Here is a 14,252-nt window from a genome sequence, read left to right as displayed (position 1 = left end):
TTTTAAAAGCCAAATCTATCACAAGCACTTTGAGTGCAGGAATTCTGGAATGTGTGATAATCTTTAAATAAGGTGCAGACATAACATTCCTATTGTTGTTTTTTAAAAAAATTGCTAGAGGAACAAGTTCTGTGTACACCCTCATCCTTGCTCCTCGTACATAAAACTATCACCTTTCCATTGATTTTTTTTGGAGTTTGTCAGAAGGTAGTGTTGTGTCTGTATGGCTGCTAGTGTCAAACCAGAGTGTGAAACCGAACAACACTGTGCGAAGTACATCCCCTAACTCTGATTAAAGCTATGCTCTTAAAGAAGCATGGGAGTGCCCCTTTCATTAAGTAGATTGACAACAACAACAATGTTCTGCCACTATAAGCTTGTAAAATGATACTCGTCAAGTAAAAAAACTTGAAATGCCCTACCTGATGAAGTCTATAGCTGAGACAAATTTCAAACCGATCCAGCTAAAATTGCTGCAAGTACAGCAGCTTTAAAACTGTTAGAAATAAACACACTGACTTTGTTTTTACTCTAGCTTTTATACAAACATATCATGCTTGTGGGATTTGGAAACCTGAAAAACACATGCCTTGCAACCACACACGGCAATCTTTTTTTTAATATTCAAAAATGTGATGCCATATGCTTACTAGTTTAAAATAAACATTGTTTGACTTGAGGCCATTAGTTAAAATTTGTATTGTAACACTTGTGTCTATTGCACTTGAGTCTGCTGTATGCAGCCATTCAACACGCTGCAATGCTGTGTAGAGTTTGCATGAACAGAAGAGCAAATGTACCCGGTAACTGAAAACTACCACTTACTCAAAAACTAACAGGATTAGCTTGCAACAGCCATGCTAGTTAAAGAGTAGGAAGAAGATAGACCTGATGTATTAGCAGATCTTTTTTGCAGGAGTAGATTTTTGCACTGAAGAGCTGGGGGCTCCCTTCAGCTCTGGAACGCCTAACAAATTCCAGAGCACAGAATTCTTTAATTCTAAGTGTTTGGTTGTGTTCACAGAGCAATTTACAGTGTGCTCACTGCATTTCCTGCACTGGGTTTTAATCCGTGTCCGCACATTGTTATCCAAAATGCATGTGTATCCTGTACTATATTAATAAATGCTATTGTTTGATGGGTTGTTTCTCAAACCAGTTTCACACCAACTGGAGAGATGAGCGCCGCAACCCCAGAGTCGGACACGACTGGACCTAATGGTCAGGGGTCCCTTTACCTTGCTTCTAGCCAAGGTGTGAACATCTTTTGCTAGGTGTAGACATCTTTGCCCCTGTCAACACCCCCCCCCCCAAGGTATACACAGGCAAAAAAAAATCTGAGTGGGGTTGTAGGGCAAGAAACTTCACTACATTTTAAGGTGGTGATGTCAACCCATACTCTCTGTCTTTTGCACCTACTGCCAGACGGTGGATCTCAAGGTTCTGGCATAAAGTAACTCCTCATGCTTGATGTCTCCCCCACCCCGTTTTCTGTATTAAGGGAATAGCTTTGCCTGGAGGACTGCAAGAGTATTTTCTTAGATGCAATCTAGAGTGGAAAATGCCAGCCAAGGTTTCAACTATTATGGCCATTTTTGAGAACTAGCCATTTGTGGGGCTTTACATCTGTGCAAATATGCGTAAGTTATGTGTAATGCATAACTTACTTACACCACCTAGAAATTATTTTTTATCACGTGGTTTATAAGCTTTTTTAATTTTAGGATTTGTTTGCAAGCATTTGCACACTGATACTTTCCTGTATCGGCCAACGTCTTGCCCCAGCGCTGTAACTGGCGCGGCTTCTACGGCAGCCTTTCCCAGTTCTTCAAGGAAGCCTTCCCTAAACAGATAACCGCATTGCTCTGCGCCACTCACATACTGTTCTTGCAGCGCTTCTTCACCGAAATGTCCTGGGCCAAGACAAACCCCTTTCTTTGGAAAGCCTGAGCAACAGGCCAATCCCAGCTTAGAACAAGCCAATCCTCTAACGACTCCCTGATGTTTCCAACGGTCTCTTTAAAAAAACCAATTTCTATAGCAACCAGGACAGGGTTATGGCAATAGCAAAGAGAGACTGACCGAGGTTTTTCTCCGACGCGCTGCATCGCGTTCCCATTCGCTCGACTACCCAGCCCCGGGGGGAGCTAAGGCTTTCTAGGGGGGAGTGAGTAAAGACGCCTATCCCTTTCCTCTCGACCATTTCCCCCCACTTCTAACTCAATTCCCGTCTTACCCTTCCCCCAGGCTTCTTTTATCTCCCATTTGTGAAAGACCCGCTTTGAAAAACGACAGGGAAAACGGCTGAGCGCCGTCTGCAATTGCATTCTCCTGCAGCGGCTGCGCCCTGGGTAGCAACTACTTTTGCAGCTACTTTGCAGAGGCGCACAAGCTCCCATCACGTGCAAAATCCGCGCAAGGTCCGTTGCTTTTGCTCCTCCTTGACCGGACAGGGGCTATTATTCCTCCCTTTCGTCGCCTGCGGACTCCGCCCTCCCTCCATTCAAACGCTCCCACTCGGCGGCGCTGGCGCACGCGAAGCGTATCTCATCCATCCGAGGAGGCGAGAAGGAGGACGAGGCGCTTTCACTCGTCTCTTCCCGGTCCGCGCCCACTGGGATCCAGCAGGTAGGGAGAGAGGCGGGTGTCCCTTTGTTCTTTCAGGAGAGGCGCTTTCGAGGGCGGCTGCGGCAGCAAAGAAGAGAGAGAGGGATGCAGCGAGCGCTTGGAGAGGGTCTCCGAATCCTTGGATCTTGGAGGGGATACAAGGCTGGCGATTCTCGGCTTGCGGGAATATCGGGCAAGGACTTTCAGCGGATTCCCCGGAGACATCCTGGAAAAATGTTACATACATATATATATATATATATAGGGGGAGAGAGAGAGAGAGTCCATAACTCTGTCTGTTGAAATAAAAAAGAAACAAGAAACGGTGTTTTAAATGTACGGTTCGGTTGTGACCTTGTTGCTTCTGCAAAACAGGAGGCGACTTCCCCTTCGCTTGGCTGGGGATAGGGAGGTCGGTTTTTAAACAACTGATTTAAAATGTAGATCAGGAGCAACCAGAGGGTGTCTCTCTCCCCCCCCCCCCCAATATTTCGTGGAAAGGATTGGGAGGTAATGAACTGGATGGGGAGGCATCAGTAAGAGGTCTAGGAATGAAGGAGGCTCGTTTAGGCTTGCTAAAATTCCCCTTAATAAAATTTAGAAGGAGGGCTTGCATGTCGTCCGCCACACATCCCAGGCGTGTCCTCAACTTTTGCTGTTTTGATCTGGCAGCCTCTGGGTGGAATCCGCCACTGAAGACCCGTGTTTACTCGGAGGTAGGCAGGCAGCAATGGTGTTGAGCGGGGCTTGCTCTCTCTAGTTAGGATTGCAGCCCAAAGTTGTGGGCTTGCTTGTGAGTAAGCATGCACGGCATGGCACCGTGAGGAGGGGGCACTTGTATCCCATTGTTTGATATAAGTTGCTGCCGCTGTAATTTTCAGCTGATCTTGAGCAGGATCCATCGAAAAGCAGGATATAGAAGTTCAAGACAAATGTCCAAGTCAAGATTTAAATCTGATATGCAAAGCAGAGGGTGGCTGTTGTAGTGGAAGAAACTAGATGACTTTTAGAACGGATCCAGTATGATCGGGAGAGGTCTGTGAGAGATCATTTTTACCCTATTCCGTGCCAACACTTTGGTGGTGTCTATCAGGCTGACAACTTTATTATCAATGGGTGGTGTTGAGGGTGGCTGTCTCTCTCTCTCTCTCTCTTTGCCAGGAAAGAAATGAACCGTTAGTTGTGATTGCCGCCTCTCTCCTTACAAGAAACACATGCTGTTATTGTTTGAATCGAAGCTTTCCTAGTGTTCCCCCATAGGGTGACTCCTTCAAGGAAAAAAAGGATGCTTGATAGAACTGCTCTTTTTAAGGAAAAAAAAGCAAAAGTGATTTTGGTATCCCAAAACAAATATATATGAAGTAGGGCCTGATCCTGCAATTACCTATATTAATGCCAATTACCAATATTAATTAGTGTGAATTTTCTTTGAACGTGTCGTCTGCATGTAGTGCATTTTGGAGCTATGTTGAAGCTAGGCTATAAAATACAAGCTGGTGGTCTTCATACTGCAGGAAGCATTTGAGTGCTATTTCTACACTACACTTTTAACGTATCGGTTTGTTACAAGTGCCTTTTAATAAGGCCACACTTCTGCTTCCCTTTCCCATCTGGTCTAGTTTGTGTCTCCTGGTCTTTGGCAATGGGGAAAGGCTGTAGATTTGAGGCAGAACGCAATGCTTTGTGTACAGAAGGTTGCAGGTTCAGTTCTTGGCTGGTAATTGTCCACTTTCTGAAACTCGGGAACGCCGCTGCTGGTTAGTTTGGACAATGGCTTTTATCTGCAACAGCCATAACAACGACTCTTCTAATTTTGGGGTGGAGAGTTTGTTTCCAAAGTCTGCTTGTGCAGCAATATTTCCTTTAAAAGTGTTTTATTGCAACTGGAGTTGTTATAAATTGGGGGTCGCAGGTTGAAGACCGGATGTCATGCAGGACTTTGACTTCTTGGAACATAGGAAGTGACCTTGTACTGAGCAACGCTCAGCACAAACTAGTGTGACCAAAGAGCAAAACTCTGGATAGGTTGTGGCAATGAAGCTATGTAGATAGGCATGTGTGGTTCTGAATGTCAGTTGATCAATCAGATTGATTTATTAGAAACCATTGGTCATCGCAAAATAATAAAAATAATAATAAAATAGTATCTTCAGTGGCTCCTACTGACTCCTGTGGAACAGCAGCATCTGCTTTCCCTGAGCTGCACCCACTTTATTTAATTCTGAATGTAAATGATTACCATTGACGTCTGTAGGAGAAATTAAAGGGATGTTCATGTGTTCTAGCCTGTATTGATAGGGATTCATATTGGGTGTGCCTTGTGTGTCAGTGCAGAGAACCTGACTGGTGGTTGAACCAGCATTTGCTTCATCAGTAAATGGGACTCAGTGTTTCAAGTATCAAGCTAACTGTGAAGGGGTTGGGGGGATAAAGAGCTTTCTATAGATATATGGTTGGCCACAGTGAGGACACAATGCTGGACCTTTGGCATTATCAATTAGGGCTCTCCTTGCAGAAAGGGGGGCATGTCTTCTGGGACTGCCTACTCCATAGAGCAAGCATAGGCAGACTCGGCCCTCCAGATGTTTTGGGACTACAACTCCCATCATCCCTAGCTAGCAGGACCAGTGCTCAGGGATGATGGGAGTTGTAGTCCCAAAACATCTGGAGGGCCGAGTTTGCCTATGCCTGCCCTAGAGCTTTCTCTTCCTAATACAGATTTTCACTGCTTGGCAGGCATTTTGCTAACAGAGGAAAAAAATGTGGAAGCGGCAGCCTATTTTTCTGCTTAAGTTGTAAAATCTAAATAAAGATGGACACACTTTTTCTGTGGGGCTCCCCACACTTTTTCTGTGGGGGTCCCCCTCTCTAGGATAATCTCTCAGGGGCCACATGTGGATGAGTCTGATGTTAGTGGTGGGTGGGGCCAGCTAAAAAGTGGGCAGGGCTACAGGTTTTTTCCTCTCCCTCCCCCCATACCTGCATTTTTCTCTCGCTTTTCATCCTTGCTCAGTATACTGCTGTAGGAGTGACAAATGAGCTTCCAAAATGAGGCCCGGGACCATAGATGACCCATCTGTGATCTAAAACAAAAGGCAGCTTGCCTCTAGAGCAGTGCAAGTGGCCACAAGAGGAACTTTACAACCAGTATATTGTCTGTACATGTGATTATCCCTTGTGTTGAGTATAGGTTCATTAGATCACCGTTCTTTGGAGCATAAGTTCAGGAGGACACTTACTACTACTCATTCAGCCAACTCCATTCCCTGTGGTCTAGAGGTGTTCTATCCACGTGGCAAGTCTGTGGACTCATTAGGAGCCCAGCAAAGGCTTTGCTGGTGTGTTAGCCGAGGTGCAATGTCAACAAGACATCTTCCTCTACTGCATCTTTCTTCTGGAATGTGGAGGGGGGGGCGGGATTTCTCCTTAAGTAATAAACTGGAGATGTAGGAGAACTTGATTCAGAAGTGCCCTTTAAGCAAGGGACTTGACTGCTTATCCACAGCATCATTTTGTTTTGCACTAGCTTCGTACCCTGGGTTTTAAGTTCCTTAAAGAAGATGGTATCTAAAATTTAAACAGGAGACACGCTCCTGGTGTTTGGTACTTCTGCTGTTAGCTGTACGAGCACAGGATGTTCAGTGTCCTTCCTCCAAGAATTTTGGTTCTTTTGTTTTGTAAACAGCACACTTGATTGCTTGTTTTGCTATGGTTGCAACATCCAATTACATCAATCCCCCCATCCCTTTTAAAAATAAGAAGGTGCTTTTGTGTGTGTGTGTGTGTGTGTAAATTGCCAGAAAAGGGCAACCAGAATAATCAGAGCATCTTGCAACACATAATGTTTGGAGCTTGGTAGGTAAGGGAAAGAGGCAAGAGGGGAAATGGCATTAAGTTATGCATGGAGTGGGGAAAGTGGATAGAGAGAAGTTTTTGTCCCATAGCACTAGAATCCCAGGGTTATCCAATGAAGATGAGTGCTGGGGGATTCCAGGGCAGATCAAATGAAGGATTCATTCATGCCGTGATGTTGCTGCCCCAAGTGGTGGTGATCGCCAACAACTTAGGGTAGATGCCTTTAGAGGGTAACTAGACAGTTTCGTATAAAGCTCTATAGTTTTACGGCTACAACTGGTGCCTGGAGACAGGCAGTCGAGTCATGAATTCATAGCAGAGGAGAGATGACTGCTGGGAGGAGCACAGAGAGAAGAAACGCCATGGTGCATCTGCAGCAGCACAACCAGATGCCTTCAACTGCCCCAGCTGCAACAAAACATGTCTCTCCCGCATCAGTGCCTACAGCCACAGCAGGCACTGCAAACTTCGAATAGCTTGACCTCACCCCCAAAGGTGCACTGAAGATGGTCTCCTGAGACAGACAGATGCCAACCAACCAGCTGTATGATACCTCCAGGATCAGGTAGCATGGCTCTGAATACCAGTTTCTAGGGATCTAGAGTTGGGGAAGAGTGTCCTCCTTGTGGGTTTCCCACAAGCATCTGGCTGGCTACTGTGGGATACCACATATTGTTTCTGGGCTAGACAAGCCTTTGGACTGATCCAGTAGGTCTGCTCCTATCTTCCAGACTTTCTAAAAATGATTTGAGGAGGTGATGATACCTGAGGCAAGTGCTCAGACAATACTTGAATACTTAACCTACATTTGCTTACTCTTTGAAACCCTTAATGCACAACTAGTCATACTGTTTACTGCCAGTCAGGTTTTCTTTGGAAATCGGAAGTTTGCTGAGTGGATGCATGGCACCTCACCTTCAACTGTAATGTTTGCGTGTGAACCAGAATCCGTTGTCCCATTTTGAATTTATTATTATTTCATTGATTACATTTATATACCACCTTTTTCAAGGAGCTCAAGGTGGCGTACATGGTTATCTTCCCCGTTTCATCCTCACAACAACCCTGTGAGGTAGGTCGTTAGGCTAAGAGATGGCGACTGGCCCAAGGTGAGCTGTGTGGGCAGTGGAATTTGAACCCTAGTCTCCCAGGTCGTAGTCCAACACTCTAATAATGCTGCCTCGTTCCTGATGAGAATTTTTGACTCTGGAGAATCCCTTCCTTTTAATTACCATCTGTGCTGGAAACACTGGAGGACCTGATGCTGCAGGTATTGGAGACTGCAAGGCTGGCAGCGAGAGCTGGCACTTCTAGTGGTTTCTCAGATTTAGAGCTAAGGAGTAGGTTTTCCCTGGGAAAGCAGTGGGGCAAGAGGAAAACCGCACAGACCCATGCGTTCTAGGCATTGGACGAACGGAAGTGTGAGCAAGCCCTTGGTGGCCCAGTTTGTAATGTGTTCATGCTATATAATAGCCCATGGACAAAACTGCCCTACTTTTGTCCTTAGTGAGCACTGCTTGATCTCAGGATCCCAGTCCAGCATTGCTCCTGTTAAATTGTGAATAGAGCCCCTTTCCTTCCCCTCAGATCTACTGTCCTGGTGACAAATTTGGATTCACCCCCAGTTTTGTCCTTAACACATATCCTTTCGCACAGTGCATGCAGGTCCATGTGTGTGACATCATTAGAATGGGATACAGAGGCTTGGTGGGCCTGAAGACTTGTAAATGTTCCACTTATTGAGAAATAATACCCCACCTATTGTGAACTAAGGGTTGCATTCAACTTAGGTGAGCTCCCCTTCTGCCAGGGAACTTTTCCTCTCTTGCTGCCTCCTTGCACCATTCCTAAATCTTCAGAAAGTTGGGGGCAGTGCTAGGGGTGAGAGAGGAGAGGAAGTTGGGTTGCACAAACAGAAGTTCCACTCGTGCAATGACGTAGCTGGATACAACTCACAGACTTACCATTAGGTAAGGTGACGCATAGTGTCTCAGACGGCCAATTATGTGAAGCCATTAAAAGCAGCAGATGGACAATTATTGTTACTACTTTTTTATTAGCATAGGGTGCAATTTGGATATTCTGCCTTGAGCGCATTTGTTCCACTCTTTTGGCTGTCGGGCCATTTGCCGTTTTAAGTCCATCTTGCTCCTTTGCCTCTGTGTGTTCATAAAACAACAATAAAAAAGCATTACGGTACCTGAAAGATCGACTGTTTTTGTTGCAACAGGCTACCTCTGTAGATGAAGACAGGAGTGCCTGGCATGCTCTGGTCCATGGGGTCACGAAGAGTCAGACACGACTATAAACGACTAAACAAAAACCTCTGTAGAAATTGTCTGATTCTACTACCGGTAATTCAAGATAACTGCTCCCTCTGGTGACTGGTTTCTGCTCTTTTGCTTGTGTTTGGTAAATGTGGAGGAAGTGCAAATATAAACATCTTCCACACCATGAAGTCTAGAAACCTTTTCTTAAAAGAAATTTAAGGTTTTCAGAATAGTCACAGAAACAATCTATTTTGTGATGACACTTTTCTCCCAGGTGCCTGGGACAGGCAAGTACCTTGTGGTGGTTTTTTGAAGCCTGCCAACCAAGGCCTACTGTTAAGTGTAGTGAGGCAGATGCTGGAGGCATAGCCCATCCATCTATTCCTCTTTTCTCAGGAAGGTGCTTAACTGTATGACCCATCAATCAAAACGCAACCTGCTAGCTATTTATGATAACCTGCCAGAGGCTCAATTGACCTGTTTGTGCTACCTCTATGGATCTGTGTAATGGAGCTGTATGGATGGATTTCAAATACCTTGTGAGCCACAATACAACACCTTGTGGTGGGTGATGTTTACCTTGGTGGATCACAACTTGTGTAGGCTTCCGTCGTGTGTATGAAATAATAGAAGTTAATAACTCCCTTCTTCAAGGGAACATTCAGGCTCTGGGCCAAACATGGGCCACTAGGGGTTCAGATTCAGCCTGTAAGATTTTCTCCAAACTCTGTTTATTTATCACACACTGGGTATCATGTGTGACATCTGGTGTGACACCAGTAGGTAAAGAAAAAGGACCCATGGACGGTTAAGTCCAGTCAAAGGCAACTATGGTCTTGTGGCGCTCACCTTGCTTTCAGGCTGGCGTTTGTCCACAGACAGCTTTCCAACTCTTGTGGCCAGCATGACTAAACAGTTTCTGGTGCAACGGAATACTGTAACAGAAACCAGAGCACATGGAAACGCCGTATACCTTCCCGCCACAGCGGTACCTATTTATCTACTTGCACTGACGTGCTTTCGAACTGCTAGGTTGGCAGGAGGTGGGACAGAACAACAGGAGCTCACCCTGCCACGGGGATTCGAACTGCCGACCTTCTGATCAGCAAGCCCAAGAGGCTCAGTGGTTTAGACCACAGCACCACCCGGGTCTCAGTAGATACCAGTAGAGATGTGGCTGTCAAGGAGCCCAAAACTACACTGGCAAGGGAAGGTGGAATTTTATTTTAATGCCTGCCACCTGATGGACAGTGAAGCTGAAGCCTCAAGCACTTTAAAGGCTCTTTGCAAAGCTCCGCATGGCCCATTTAAGATCAGGGATTGTAAGGCTGTGAAGCAATCGTTTACATTTCCATATTTTATATTGAACTTTCATTACTTATGCTATTTTAATTCCTACACTGTTGTGAATTACCATGAGTTTTGGGAATTGCCGAGAGAGAAATGGGAGTGGGAAGAGAACAGTCATGGCAGGTTTTGACTGGCCTCGGTTCCTACCTTTGTAAAACGATGTCTCATAGATAGGGTGATTTAAATACTTTGAATGAATAGCATGTTTGAATATTACAAGGACTGACTCAGCTCCTCCTTTGAAGTGCTTTGCAGCTGAAACATGCTCAGTGCATTTTTGCATTCCCGTGTGGCTGCCTGAATCTCTGTTTGCAGTTAGTGATTCAGAAAAGTGTATCTGCTGTGATGCACCAGGCCAGATATTTCTGTTAAGTGGCCAATAAATACCCATACTCCCAGCTGTAGTTTTCACATGACCCTTGTAACTATCACATGGCAGCTATTCAGTGGAGTCACCCTATGGAGGGACAGCTGTTTTGGGTAGCCAGTTATCTAGATGCTGTGTCATTTCACGCATGACAGTCTCATCACGCAATAGCTGCCACCTGATTGCATGAACTCGCCCCCTGCATGTGTGTGCTTCTGCAATACCTGAGGTCAACATCTCACCCCCCCCCCCAACACCCCCTCTTCCTACTGGAAAGCTGACTGAGTGAAGCAGGGAGGAAATGAGTAGAACAGATCTATGGAGCTGGGTGTGTGTGTGTGGCAGCGGGCAGAAACTGTGGTGGAGCTGGACTTAGCTGAGATGGCAAAGTTAATGTGCTTAATTAGAGAGAGAAAAAACATCATTGACATTTATTAAGGATTGGAAACTTCTTGTGGACTTTTTGTGTGAAAGAGAAAACGAACTTGTAATATCTGGATTTGAAGATTGAAAAGATATTGGCTTATGGAAAACAGAATATGTGTATCTGAAGAAGTGTGCATGCACACAAAAGCTCATACCAAGAACAAACTCAGTTGGTCTCTAAGGTGCTACTGGAAATAATTTTTGATTTTGTTTAGAAAACAGAATAGTTGGATATTGATGAGTGAATACAGTACTATATTTAGCTGAAAGACAGAGAACCAGATGTCTTTTTAAAAGTCTTTTTCCATTTTATTTTCTTTCTCCTTTTTCTTTTGTATATTTTTGGATAAGTACGAACACCCCATTTTGACCCTTGTCATTGGAAGAGAGAGCATCTCTCCGGAGGGACGTCTGTGCTCTTGGGAGCTTTCTGCAGGGATACTTGCAGGATTGGGGACGCAGTGGGTTGGGGTGTGTAGGAGCAGAAATGCTGTCCTGTACTTACTGCAGCTTCCTGTGGTCCAGTCGTTGACCAAATTCTTGTTGGGAGTTGGCACGTTGAGCTGTGATCTCCTAACTTTTGATTTGAAAGGCACACTATACTATACTATACTATACTATAAGGCACATATGCACACATGCATCATGAAGTGGTGTAAAACTCACATGTTTTGAGAGCTGAATTGATTTAACCATACTGTAGTTAACTCTCTTTCTCTTCCCCCAAACAAGGTCACGAAGTGGCCTGTGTACGTCTGAGGCCCCATCTGCACTGTACACTTAAAAGCGGTATTGCACCACTTTCAACAGTCAAGGCTTCCCTCAAATAATCTTGGGAAGTGTAGTTTGTTAAGGGTGCTGTTAGGAGGCTCCCGTACCCCTCACAGAGCTGCAGTTCTCGGATTGGTTTTTACAAGCAACCCCTTTTCCCAGGGATCTCTAGCTAGTTGAGAGGAATCAGGGGTCTCCTAACAATTCTACGCACATTTAACAAGCTATAATTCCCATTATCCTTGGGGGGGGGGGGGGCCATGGCTATTTAAGTGCATAGTGCAGACGGCACCTGATTCAGAATTCCCATCACCTTTCCCAAAGGTTGTTAGTTGCGTTGAATGACCACAGGTTCCCTGCTCTTGCTTTAGATTTTTGGAGAAAGAAGGACAGCTAAAACCACTATAAAACCAGCACTTTATCTTAGGTTATAACTAAGCAGTAGTCATTTCATGATGTCTGTCATAGGGAAGTAGTCCCCCCCCTCAGGTGTATGGTGCTTTAAAAAACAAAACAGCATTTTATAATTGAAGCAGCCTGATGGTAAACCTGTGAGGAAGTTATGTTATGAGGAAGAAGCCCTGTGTATTTCCCTCCCACCAGTCAATCTCTGCCTCTTAAAAATCCCCTTCTAAGGGTCAAACTAGATGTGACATTAACTGCATTAAACTCTGGATTTTATTTTTTTTACCTGAACCCATGAAGCTGAGCAGTTTGGGGACCATGTAGGATGGGGAGAGGAGTTTAAATATATCTCAGAAGGCTGTTATTTGCATTTTAAGAATTACCCCCCCCCACACACACACACACATTGGTGCAAATAGTCTCTTGCGATTCTCCATGCCAAAGAATTTAGACTGCCAAGATAAGAGTCTGTGAGATGTGGGGTTTATTGTGTTAGTTTTCCTCATGATAACGCTAGCCCTGCTGCCCAGATTTCTAATGTTCCTTTTATACTCCAGTGCCTGTTGCGTTATGGACCTGTGTCTTTTTGTTTTGATATACTGCCATTTTGTGCTAAATTTCATTCACACACGACAGCAAACGTCACATGACGTGTTGCCGCTATCCCCACCGCTTTCCACACATGCCCACTTCTGTCCCACCATAATTCACTGTAGAATGTTCCAAAATACTGCCCAAAATTTCAAAACGTCATGGTGGGGGTGTGATCCATGAGACCCACAGATGTTTACAACGCAAAACTCCCTAGAACTTCCCATGAACACATTTCCCTCCCCCCCTTTTTCTGGCAACAATTAATGCAGAAATGAAAGCTATACTTCTGCTGGATTTTCAGAAGTGGCATTTCCATCCTTACATTCTAGGCAAACCTCCAGGGTTCGCATGAAAGCTGTGGGAGGGGGCAGAAGGAAAAGTGAACTGGGAATAAATGTGATTTTTACCTTTGTACGGTAGGCTAGTTTCTTCACACTTTCATATTCCTCTCTATCCTCCAACCAAGATTTACTGCAGTTACTCACTGGAATTGATCTTCATTATATTTCCAAGTCATGGGCATAGCCTTGGGGGGGGGGAGCAGAGGGGCATCTGCCCCCACCCCAATCAAGTAAAACAATATAAATACTTAAGGTAACTAACTGAGGTTCTGCCCCCCCCCCCCAACATGAAGCTTGCCCCCCCACAAACATAAATCCCTGGCTACACCCATGTTCCAAATCCTGGATTTTGTGTGACTTTTCTACTGATGTATCCTTTAAAAAAATTGTATATTGATTTGAGATGGGCTGTATGAGGTGAAAAGCTCAATAAGTACAATAACCCCCCTCTCCATATGTAACAATAGCACATGTTTGTGAATTAATAAGGGGTGATCTGGATCTGAAAAGTTTGAAGATTCAAAGCCAGGGTGGAACTTTAATAAAATATCTTTAAAAAGAAAGAAAGAAAAAAGAAATCAAATTGATTTAAATCACTAGTCAGTAAGACTTGATTTAGGTCATTTTTTATTTTTTTTTACATAAAGACTCATTCTTGATGGTATAATCTTAATACCAGCAACCAGATGAAGGTTTCATTTTTTGAATAATACATTTTCAGAGTAGTTTTTACAGTAATTACTGATTTGGTTATACTATTAGAAATACATTGACAGATAATTATGAAATTACTGTGAGGTTTAATAAGTTAACTGTTTATATTTGGACAACTTTTCTGCTGTACTTTATTGGAAGGAGAAAAATAATCATTTCCTTAATAACAGTTTAAACAATTTATTTAACTAAAATAATAACATTATAGCATATGTATCCATGTTTGCTAACTGATGTGGTTAAACATTTTTTTTTTTTAAAGAAAAACACCTTAGACTGAGTTTCTGCGCACATGAAAACAAATCCTTATTTCCTGATGAAAAGCCTTTGGACTATAATGTAACTTAAACAGAAAACTAGAAAGATTTTTCCTTCAAAAGCATTTTATTTGAAAAATCCAATTTAAATAAAAAAATCTGATTTAATTTTAAAAAATGAATTGAAATTAAAAAAATACATTTAAAAAAAATCATTGATTTTTATCACCCTGCTCAAAGCGAACCATCCTTCGTTCCCATAATGGGTCTCTAGCCTTCCTGCTTCTAGACTGAG

At 43.9% G+C, this 14,252-nt stretch overlaps 1 protein-coding gene across 1 annotated transcript in view; it reads left to right on the top strand.

Annotated features, from left to right (window-relative positions):
- Positions 1-2,308: 2,308 nt before the first annotated feature.
- ARHGAP40 (Rho GTPase activating protein 40) overlaps positions 2,309-14,252 on the top strand; it is a 67,151-nt gene continuing 55,207 nt past the window's right edge. The window contains exon 1 of the mRNA XM_033153380.1: positions 2,309-2,628. The gene's annotated coding sequence lies outside the window, so the exon portion shown is untranslated. The remainder of the gene's footprint in view (positions 2,629-14,252) is intronic.

Source organism: Lacerta agilis, chromosome 6, assembly GCF_009819535.1.
Source record: "Lacerta agilis isolate rLacAgi1 chromosome 6, rLacAgi1.pri, whole genome shotgun sequence".
NCBI lineage: Eukaryota > Metazoa > Chordata > Lepidosauria > Squamata > Lacertidae > Lacerta > Lacerta agilis.
The sequence above is the reverse complement of the archived record's forward strand: the minus strand, read 5'-3'. Positions and strand labels throughout refer to the sequence as shown.